At 29.9% G+C, this 10,720-nt stretch overlaps 1 pseudogene; it reads right to left on the reverse strand.

Annotated features, from left to right (window-relative positions):
• Window positions 1-923: 923 nt before the first annotated feature.
• LOC149575608 (cytochrome P450 720B2-like) lies at window positions 924-5,784 on the reverse strand (annotated as a pseudogene).
• Between the last annotated feature and the right edge of the window lie 4,936 nt (window positions 5,785-10,720).

Consider the following 10,720-nt stretch of genomic DNA (forward strand, 5'->3'; position numbering starts at 1 on the left):
TGGAATGAAAATTGGTTGGGTTAGAGGTAGAGAATCAAGGAATAAAACATTGAGGCTCACACAAAAATATATGGGTGAATGCCCCCCTCAAGCTAGAGACAAATATTTGAAGAAGTTTGATTTTCCATGTTTTTGGTATAATTTTAGATCTTTTGGCTTGAATTTGCATATCCCCTCTAGATTTGGAAGGCCCATTAATACATGTTGATAGTAGTGAATATACAAACATGAATTGAAATACATTTGTAATTTTTGCAAATAGATGGTTTGATAATTGTAGGGTGATTAACTTTGTTGTTTAGTGATTGCTAGAAGTTTTAGATAGCATAGACATATAGATATGTATTAATCATACTTATTAAACATAAATTATATCATTTATCGACCCCCCCCCCCCCCCCCAACCCCCCAACAAAAAACAAAAAACAAAAAACAAACAAAAAGAAAACAAAAAAAAAACCAAGGAAGTAATTGAAGTTTATAAATATAATAATTTAATCTTAATTTTTTTAATATTAAAATTGATAGTAAGAGAGAAATAGTATTTAAGGTAAAACTACAATGTCAATCATAATGAAAAAGAATGCATATGTCATTAAAAGCACAACTAAATGGAAATATTTATTGGATAAGTAATCCTTTATCCTTGATATGTAATTGTAATATAGAAATATCAATTTTAGAAAAGGTGTTAACTAGTACAGTCTCATTTCAATAATTATTGCATAATTGTATCATTTTCTCTTCTCCAACTCGATATCTTGATGATGGATTACATAGTACGATCTAACATATCAATATAAAAATATAAACATAATTAAATCCAAAAGCCTTAAAACAATTTAACATGGACCACCATGGAAACTTAATGTATCTAATTATTATACTTAAGATAAGCCATGGAGACATATATCGAGCTCTCCTCATTCTAGTGCTTGAGAATGTAGATGAATTGGATATCCCTTTTCCATATAAGGAAGAGGGAAGAATGTAGTACTAGAAGCTTCTAGCGACTCCCACCTATTAATGATAATCATGCATTAAATATAAAATAATTAGAAAATTTTAAATTAAAAGGGTTAAAACTACATAAAAAGTAAAGTATGCATATGAATCTAACCTGAACTTAGTGACTAAGTTGTGGAGGAAGAGAGCAATTTTGAAATGAGCTAAATGATATCCAGGGCAAAGTCTAGCACCTTTACCAAATGGCATATACCAAGGATTTTGAGACACCTCCTACAATCAATCAACAATAAATAATAATTAGTTACACAACCACATTCATCAACTTGTTGTAAATAAATTAACATTTATTTCTCCTCACATACACGACCCTCATTTTCCCATCGCCATGGGTTGAACTTGTGAGCTTCAAAATAATACTTCTCATCCAAATGTTGGGCACCTAAGAATACCAATATCGTCCACCCTTTTGGAATAATAAAATCTACATTAAAATGAAATCATAGCATTATACATGTCCATAGAAAAAATGTATATAGAACCTTTAAAAAAATTAAAATCATCACAAACCACTCACCCAAAATACAAATACTTGATTAATTATTATTCCCTTTGAAATTTTATTTAAAAAATAATAATATTAAATTACTAATATTATTTAAAGTAATAAGGAAAATTTGTCAAACCTTTGTATTCAATGTCCTCTTTTGGTTCTCTAAAAACACCAGGAGCAGCGCTGGCCATACGAAGTGTTTCCTTTATAATCTATAATGATGAAAAAAATACAAAAAATAAAAATTAATGTTATATTTGAAATTATTTAAAATTATTTCTGAATTCGATTATGGGAGAATTTCGCATCAAAATCTTCGATCACAACTCATGATCCACTATAAGGATACTTAAAGCTAAAGGAAAAGAAAATCGGAAATGCTAATGCAACAACTCTAATATAATCAGAATCAAAAGTAACAACAAACAATAGTATGAATTGTACAAATTTGATATCATTAATATTCAAATTTAGCAACAAAGTTAATAAAATGAAATAAATAGGAATATAATCTTTGTACTCACACATTGAGTGAACTTCCTTGACATATAATCATCCCACATTTGCTTTTGGTCATCTTTGCCTTTAGATTTTAGGATTGCATCATGTTCTTCCTATTCATTGCAAATTCAAAATAACTTTTATTTTAAATGATAAATAGCATATTTGGTTTCATTATCAATAGTAGCCATTACTATATTGTTATCTTGATTTATCTATGTGGTTTTAGACTCTAACTCATTGACCCATGTTTCATAAAGTGTCATTCACAAGAATTCATCTTTCCTAACAATGAATGAAATACTTAGCACCCATTGCAATATTGTGACGGGTGACCTCCTCGAAAGGCTTGATGCTCATCACTCAGATGGATGCAATGAGTGTTGTTCTATTCATTCTCATAAAAGATGGTTTCTTGTGAACTACTACTCATTAAATATGAATCAACAAGTCGATGCTTCACCCTATGAACATCACCTAAATACAATAAATACTAAATATCTTCATAATTCAATAAATACTAAATATCTTCATAATTTGTAAAAGATATGTCAATAAATTTAAGTCAAAGAATATAAAATTAAATCCTATAAAAAAATCACAATTTCACTTACTCTAAATAATTTTTGACCACTGACCATGATCTCCTTCAATGCCCGTGTATTCTCAGTGAGGAACTTCACAGCAAATGCCATGGCATTCGCTGAAGTTTTGAACCCCGCAAAGAGAAAAAACAATATGAGATCTGCAATGATCTCGTCAGAATAGTCACCTTCTTTCACAAGCTTCGTTAAGAGATCTTTACGGTTCACTTCTGGATGTTGTCTTCTATCCTCTATACATTCATTAATCTTCTTTATCATAGGTTTCCTTGCCTGCAAATGCCACATGAAATCCATTAATTTAATCAAAAAATATTTATTCCTAAAAAGTAATCTTTTATTTTAAATATAGTACTCTATAACTTTCACAAATAACTAGTATAAATATCTTTAAAAATGAGAGAAATGTCAATTATCTTATTATGTGTTGAGATTAATTATTATTAATACTATTATTATGTGTTTTAGGCTCTTGCCTAATAAAATACTCTAATAAACTCAATAATATTTATATATATATTTTTAGCATTCACTTGTATTTTCAATTTTAATTTTTAAAAAAATTGTATCAGATTTATCATATGGAGATAAATTAGATTAAAAAAAGGAAAAAGAAAGAAAAAACCAAAAAAAAGAGAGACACAAAAAAACAAAAAGAGAAAGAGGAAAGAATAACATTATGTTAAAGAGTTCAATCTCACATAAGACTATGACAGATACGATTACTTATTAGTGACAATTAAGGGTAAAGATAAATTACTGGTAGTAAGGCTAAGATGAAACTACATGACATTTTATCTTTGAATACACTGTTTACTATATACTATAAAATATTTGTGATCGATATGAAAACAACTTAAAAGAGCATTCAGCTTAGAAAAATAGATAAAAGAGAGCTTTTTACAATGAATCTAACCTAGTAACACAAAAAAATAGATAAAGGAAAGATCTTACATTGAGAAATGAAATGGGAAAGCTAAGTTCAAAAGCAGTTCCATACCTTAAATCCCTTGGCAAAAGCAGTTCCAGAATATTAATGGGCAGGTAGAGGACAGCTGCCATGTATTCATCAAAAGCTTTATATATATCTTTCAACTCCTCAATAGGGGGTAAATCCAGCAATTTTTTGGCCATTAAGTTCAGAACAAGCTGAATGACAAAAAAAATTCAAATGAATACTAAAAAAAATCAGAAAATTAAAAGAAGTAAAATAGCCATTTTAGCATTGCATGGTTGCATTTTTCTTGCCTGATGACACTTGTCCTGAAGAGGGATGTCTCTTTCTTTTGCCCATTTTTTCATGCCAGTGATAAACGCATGATGTATGTCTTCCATGAAGTCATTTTCCAAATTCTTGTACTTCAACAAATTCACAGCAGTTCCATGGAGTTTTCTCTGAAGTTCTCCATGAACTTCCAGCAGACCATATTTGCCAATAAGTTTTACCAAAGAGCTTGGGTATTTGGCCTTAAACAACCTTCCCTCATTCTAGAGAACATATTTACTGAACTCTGGATCAACCGATACAATTGTTTTTGATCTACCAAACAAACTGCATCTGAAGATCGAACCATACCTGTTTGTAATTCAATTTCAGTAATTAGATCTGATAACAATTTTCCAAATTATTATGGAACCTCCAAAGCCAATCACATTGAAATGTTAATGAAATATAAGATTCATAGATTGTGAAGAAAAGGTACAGATTAAGTGGCTTCATAAATATATTTTACAAAGATTATTATTAATACTGTTTATGGTGAGATTCATATCGGATTGGGTTAAATCTAACATTTATATCAGACATTAACAGTGATATTTTTGGGTGTGATGACAAATGCTTCCAACAAGTGGTATCAGAGCCTTGTGTCATGGGGTGAGTCTCCCTTCAGTGGGTGTTTAAGGCTCAATCGGTGCTAAGCAAGAAATTGTTGAGATTGTCGATTTGGTGGTCAGCACCTCCTCGAAGATTCATGCCATGGATCGGGTTAAATTTGACATTTATATCAAACATTAACAATTCAAGTGTTTGGTGCAACATCAAATGCCTCTAGCAAGTGGTATCAAAGCCTTGAATTATGAATTCGAGTCTCCCTTCAGTGGGTGTTGAAGGCTCAGTGGATATTGTGGGGGATTGTGGATGGGGTTAAGTCTGACATTTACATCAATTATTAAAAGTTTGACCTTTTGGTGCAACATCAAATGCTTCTAACAAGTGGTATCAAAGCCTTGGTTCATGTGTTTGAGTCTCCCTTCAATGGGTGTTGAAGGCTATGTAGGTGTTGAGGGGGATCATGGACCAGGTTAGGTCTGACATTTATATTGAACATTAACAGTTTGAACTTTTCGAGCAACATCAAATGCTTCTAACAAGTGGTATCAAAACCTTGAGTCATGGGTTCGAGTGTCCCTTCAGTAGGTACTGAAGGCTTTGAACTTTTGATACAACATTAAATGCTCCCAACAATTTATTCAACATGAAAATAAAGATCAATTACATATTTAAAAATGTCAGTTAAAAACTAAGTAGTAAAATTCATAAGACCACCAATTTGACATATTACTATTCAGTTTGGTTAAAATACTTTAATCAATGACATGGGGATCTATCTAATTTTATAAAAGCTCCATGCTTTTAGTCTATAGTTTTTTTCCTGGAGGCCAATCTATATTCCAACAAGCAGTTGGAAGGAAGAAAAATATGAAAAATATGGGCACAAAAGAAGTTTGAGAGATTTTGAGATGAATCTAATAAATAAAATAAAGGAACATAGCATAATGTATATCTACGGACATGAAATGCAAGAATGTTAAAGACTTTCTCAGTAAGGCAAAGAACAACAACTAAGCCTAACTATCTTTCATGTATGTAAGGTCATCTATTTGATTTATCTATACAAAGGAACTCTCATTAGAAGAAATCATAATGTACCTTTGCTCATGTTCATCAAAGAAATTTCTTCAACGTTCTTGTTGTTGGGAATTGATAGATTTGAAGAAACTGATGCTCTCACCAATTAATGGCCACCCAGATGATCCAGGTGGTATCCTTTTCTTCTTCTCATTCTTCTTCCTCCATATAACTTGTTTTCCAAATAGAAGAAAAATTGGCACTGATAAAATGCAAGTGATAATCACTGCAAACACCATCAGCTACTCCATTTCCTTGTGTTTGGTATTACTTCACATAACTATCTGCTACTCCATATTTATAGGCTGATGATACTCAGAATAGATGTCAAAAAGATTCCCAAAATTTGGTTCTATGTGTTTTATTAGACTATTGACTTGTAAGTCTGAGAAATGTTTCTATCAAGGTTACTTGGTAGGTTCCTTTATATTGTCAGGGCCTACTTTCTTCATATGGTTGGTCAGTTTGGGAGACTCTTTTTAGATTAATGAATAAGGAATATATGTTTGGCGAGTGGAATAGCAATACGTATTTCAAAAATTTTGAATTCCTTGTCTGGATGCACCAAATCGGAGTTGGAATATAAAGTAAAATAAGAATACATATTCCAATTTTGGCCCAAAAATGGAGTTTTGCAATTCCACCCAAATAGGTGTTATCGGAATATGTATTCCTATTCCACTTTTTTTAATTTTACAAAGCATAAATTTTGGGGTCTGCAAATTCCCATCAAATATTGGCTAAACCAAATAGAGAACAGGAATATGTAGCCCCATTTTCTATTCCAAAATATGTATTCCTATTCTGCTCGCCAAATTTAACAAAAAGAAAAGTTTGATTAACAACAGTAACCAACTACCAAATAAAAAAATAAATTCTGATTAACAAAAGTCTATATATGATTTATAAAAAAATAAACAAAATTCACCACATCACGTTATTTATGTGTGTATACGATTTCCTTTTTTTATTTTTTTAATGTGTACGGTTTCTCAGTTGTACAAGTCTACCATATTTTTTTGGCAATTTATAAAACGTTTTCTCCATTTCATACAATGGATAATATTAGGTTGGATAATATTTTAAAAGCTATTTTTCATTATTTTATATATTATATTTAATAATATTGTAAATCCAAAAAATAATTACATTTCTTACAAATTTAAAAATCTAAATAATTATTTTGACATTAGTTAGAAATTATAAAAAAATATTTTAGTAATTACTATCATGTGAACTAGTAATTTAATTTTTTAAATTATAAATGTCAAAATTAATTAATTAAGGCAAGAGTTGGTTATGCTAAAATTATGTTTAAAAATTAGTTAATGGACCCTTGGTCTAGTGGTGAAGTTGAATGGCTCACAAAGAGCACACCCGGGATCAAGTCTTGCTGAGTACAAGGCTCCAACATCATAATTATTAGAGTTAGAAATATATTCACCATCTTATCATAAAAGAAACAAATACAAGCATACTACCATAAAATATTAGAAGATTTTAAATTTAGTTTTTTATCACAATAAAAATAACGCAACACTTGGTTGCAAGGTATTGGACTCTTTCAAATTTCTCTTCTCATAGTAGGTCAATTTGTGTCTCAAATTTTCTTTATCATTAAAATATGAACGACAAGTCTCTTATGCACAAGTACAAATTTAAATATGTAAAATTAAAAGGTTTTATGTATCTTTAAGTATGAAAAATATTAAATTTCAACCAAACTCTCTTCCTTTTAATTCGAAAGTGGTGCAAGACGATTGAATTCTTCCTCGTTGTTAGATTTCCAATGGACATTTGAGTGTTAGTGTTATAGTTATGATTAGGTTAGATCTGTACATATGATTTAAGGCTTTATGGTAAGGCTAAGGGGTTATATCATGGTTAGTATTATGGTAAGGGATATAATTTTGATTAAGGTTAAGGTTGGGTTTGAGGCTTTATTTAGGAACATGTTTAGTGTTATGGCTAAATTTAGAGTTTTAATAGTTATGGTTGGGAAATTCGTTTAGTTTTATGTCATGATTAGGATTAGGGTTATGTTTAGAGTTTGAGATATGAACTTGTGTAGAATTGGGAACAAGGTTAGTAATAATGATCATGATTAGGTTTAAGATTTATATCATGGTTAACATTATTATGTCTAGGGTTAGGGTTAGGATTAGGATTAATATTTAGGGTTAAGGTTAGGATATGACTTTAGGTTTACACATTGGTTATTGTTAGGATTAGGTTTATAGTTTAGGTTATGATCATGTTTAGGTTTATCATTTAATCTTTGGATTAGGATTAGTGTTACAGTTGGGGTGGGGTTATGATTGCATATAGGTTCCAATTATAGTTAGGATAAGGGGATTGATCTTTAATTGAAATCATGGTACTCTATATCATTTTATCTATCTATGATAATGGTTTGTACTAGAGCCAGGCTTAAGATTTGCGTTTAGAGTTTAGGATTACAATCATTGTCATGATTAGGTTTTATGTAATTGTTAGTATCATAGTTAGAGATGGGGTTCATTTTGATTAGGATTAGATTTTAAATTCAGGATTACAATTATAGTTACAATCATGGTTAAGGTTAGGGTTGTCATTTTTGCTAGTGTTATCATTAGGGTTAAGATTGGGGTTTAAGATGACAATAAGGGGTATAGTCATAGTTAGGTTTGGGGTTAGGATTGTGAATCTAGGGTTTCTTTGGTGATATCTATCTCACTATATCTCTCATCTATCTGATTTTTTTCTATCTATTTCTTTCTCTTCCTTTATGATGGTTAAAGTGAGAGTTTAAATTAGGGTGGAGGTTAGGTGGATGTATAGTCATTTTACAGATATCAATTTTATATTCATACTATATATATATTCACCATCCTATCATAAAAGAAACAAATATAATTATACTACCATAAAATATTAGAAGATTTAAATTTAATTTTTTTATATCACAATAAAAATAACACAACATTTGGTTGCAAGGCATTGGACTCCTCTTTCAAATTTCTCTTCTTTAAGTAGGTCAATTTGTATCTCAAGATTTCATTATTCTTCCTCGTTGTCAGATTTCCAATGGTCATTTGAGTGTTAGGGTTGTAGTTATGATTAGGTCAGAGTTGTACATATGATTTAAGGCTTTATGGTAAGGCTAAGGGGTTATATCATGGCTAGTATTATGGTAAGATTAGATGATTTGGGTTCTACAAAATTCCTCTGTTCCTTGGTTTAAGTAGATGAAAAAAAAACTTGTATGTATAGACATCATATATATTTCTTACAAGTATTGATTTTCCCACATTTGATAAATAGGTTACCAATAATAAAGACTTGAACTACATAGGTTTTTTAAAAATATATGTATATGTGGTATAGGGGTGACCACAAGAAGTTGGGTCGCAATTCCGTGGAAGTCAAATCCGCGAAATTGTACTTCTCAGAAACGGGTACCCAATTTTTTTAAAAAATTGGGTGCCTGTTTCTAAAATTACACTTCGGGCACCTAGGCCGAATTTTAAAAATTGGGTACCCAATATTTAAAATGGATCGGGTGCCCGAGTCGCTTAATGATCGGGCACCTACCTTTTTAAGAATCGGGTACCCGAGTTTTAAAAAATCGAGTGCCCGATTGCTTAAAAATCGAGTACCCGATTTGTAAAAGTTTTATATAGCACTTTTTTGGCATTTTTGAGGTCATTTTCATGACCTCAAAAATGGGAGCCCGATTAGAGACACATACGGGAGCCCATTTTTCAGCCCTACCGACTACCCCCTTGCTGCTAGTTTTCGATACACAGGTATTTTAATATGTTTTATACTATTTTACTTCTTTTTTTTTCAATTTTCAATTTAATATGTATGTTAATTTATTGTTTTTTCACTCTTAATATGTACATAAAATTGTAAATTTACATTGTTAATGAACTTAAATGTTTAAATTTTTGTATTTGTTAATTAAAATATAGTTTTGTAAATGTTTATTTAAAAAATTATTATTTTAGATGTTTTGAAATGTATTTAATTTATGTATTTATTACAATGTTGAATGATTAGATTAGATATAAATTTATTGTTTAAACATGTAATTTTACAAATAAATATAACCTCGACCTAAAACCATATAACCTCGACCTTGTTTTAACTATAACCTTGACCTAAATTCATTGTTTAAACTATAATCTTGACCTAACCATATAAATAAAACCCTAAACATATATAAAATACTTAATCACATAACAGCCGGCCAAGGGATCCAAACAAAAAACTTATATTATTTAAAATGATTTTACTTAAGTTGTATTGTACTTTGTTTCATGGATCAAAAATGGATGACGTAAACTATTTTATAAATGTATATTCTTTCAGCCTTTCATACCCTGTGACATGTACAATGGATGATTGTGCATTCCGAATTAATTTTCCAAGTGGCATTCGGAACAAATGTATATAAATTATTTAAATGGATTGAATTGAAGTAGTTAATATGAACTTTCATGTGGATGTGTTATTTATTTTACTTTTAGTAGTTTATAATTATTTAAAAATGAAATGTAAATGTGGTCATTAAGGAATGCAATCTCTTATTTTTTTATAAATGTAAATTATTGTATGTATGTTATTGCTTGCTTAGTAAAACTTTTGATTAGTTCTTTGGATCCCTTGGCTGGGCATCATTTAGGATTAGTTCTATAATGTCAATTTGTATTGAATTTAACTCTAATCATAACCCTTACTATCATCTTAACCTAAGTAATCTTAATTTGCTAAAACCTACACCAAGTAATATATAAATAATTAAATAAATTTCCTATCTTACCTTGAGTACTAATTTTATAAATGTCAAACCCTAAGATTGAAAGGCAACCCTGGCCCTTAACTAATTAATATTATACTTATAAACCAAATTGAATTAAACCATGATCATAAACCTAATTATATATCCCAACTTAAGAGTAGAAACCTTGAATTTAACCTTAAAAATCCTTTCCCCAACCATTAACCAAATTGAACCATTACGCTAGAAGATTGAACCAAGTTAAACGTTGACCTTAAGACTAAACCAAATCACCCTAAACTAGAACTCAATAATATATTGAACACTTTAAAACAAAATTCAAACCTAAATTTTTTGAATTAATGTTGGTTTTTAATCTAAAAGCTCTAACTATAATTCTATATCTAAAACCAAATTTAGCA

The sequence above is a fragment of the Cupressus sempervirens genome, chromosome 2, assembly GCF_028749045.1.
Source record: "Cupressus sempervirens isolate cs-2001-9-10 chromosome 2, ASM2874904v1, whole genome shotgun sequence".
Lineage (NCBI taxonomy): Eukaryota > Viridiplantae > Streptophyta > Pinopsida > Cupressales > Cupressaceae > Cupressus > Cupressus sempervirens.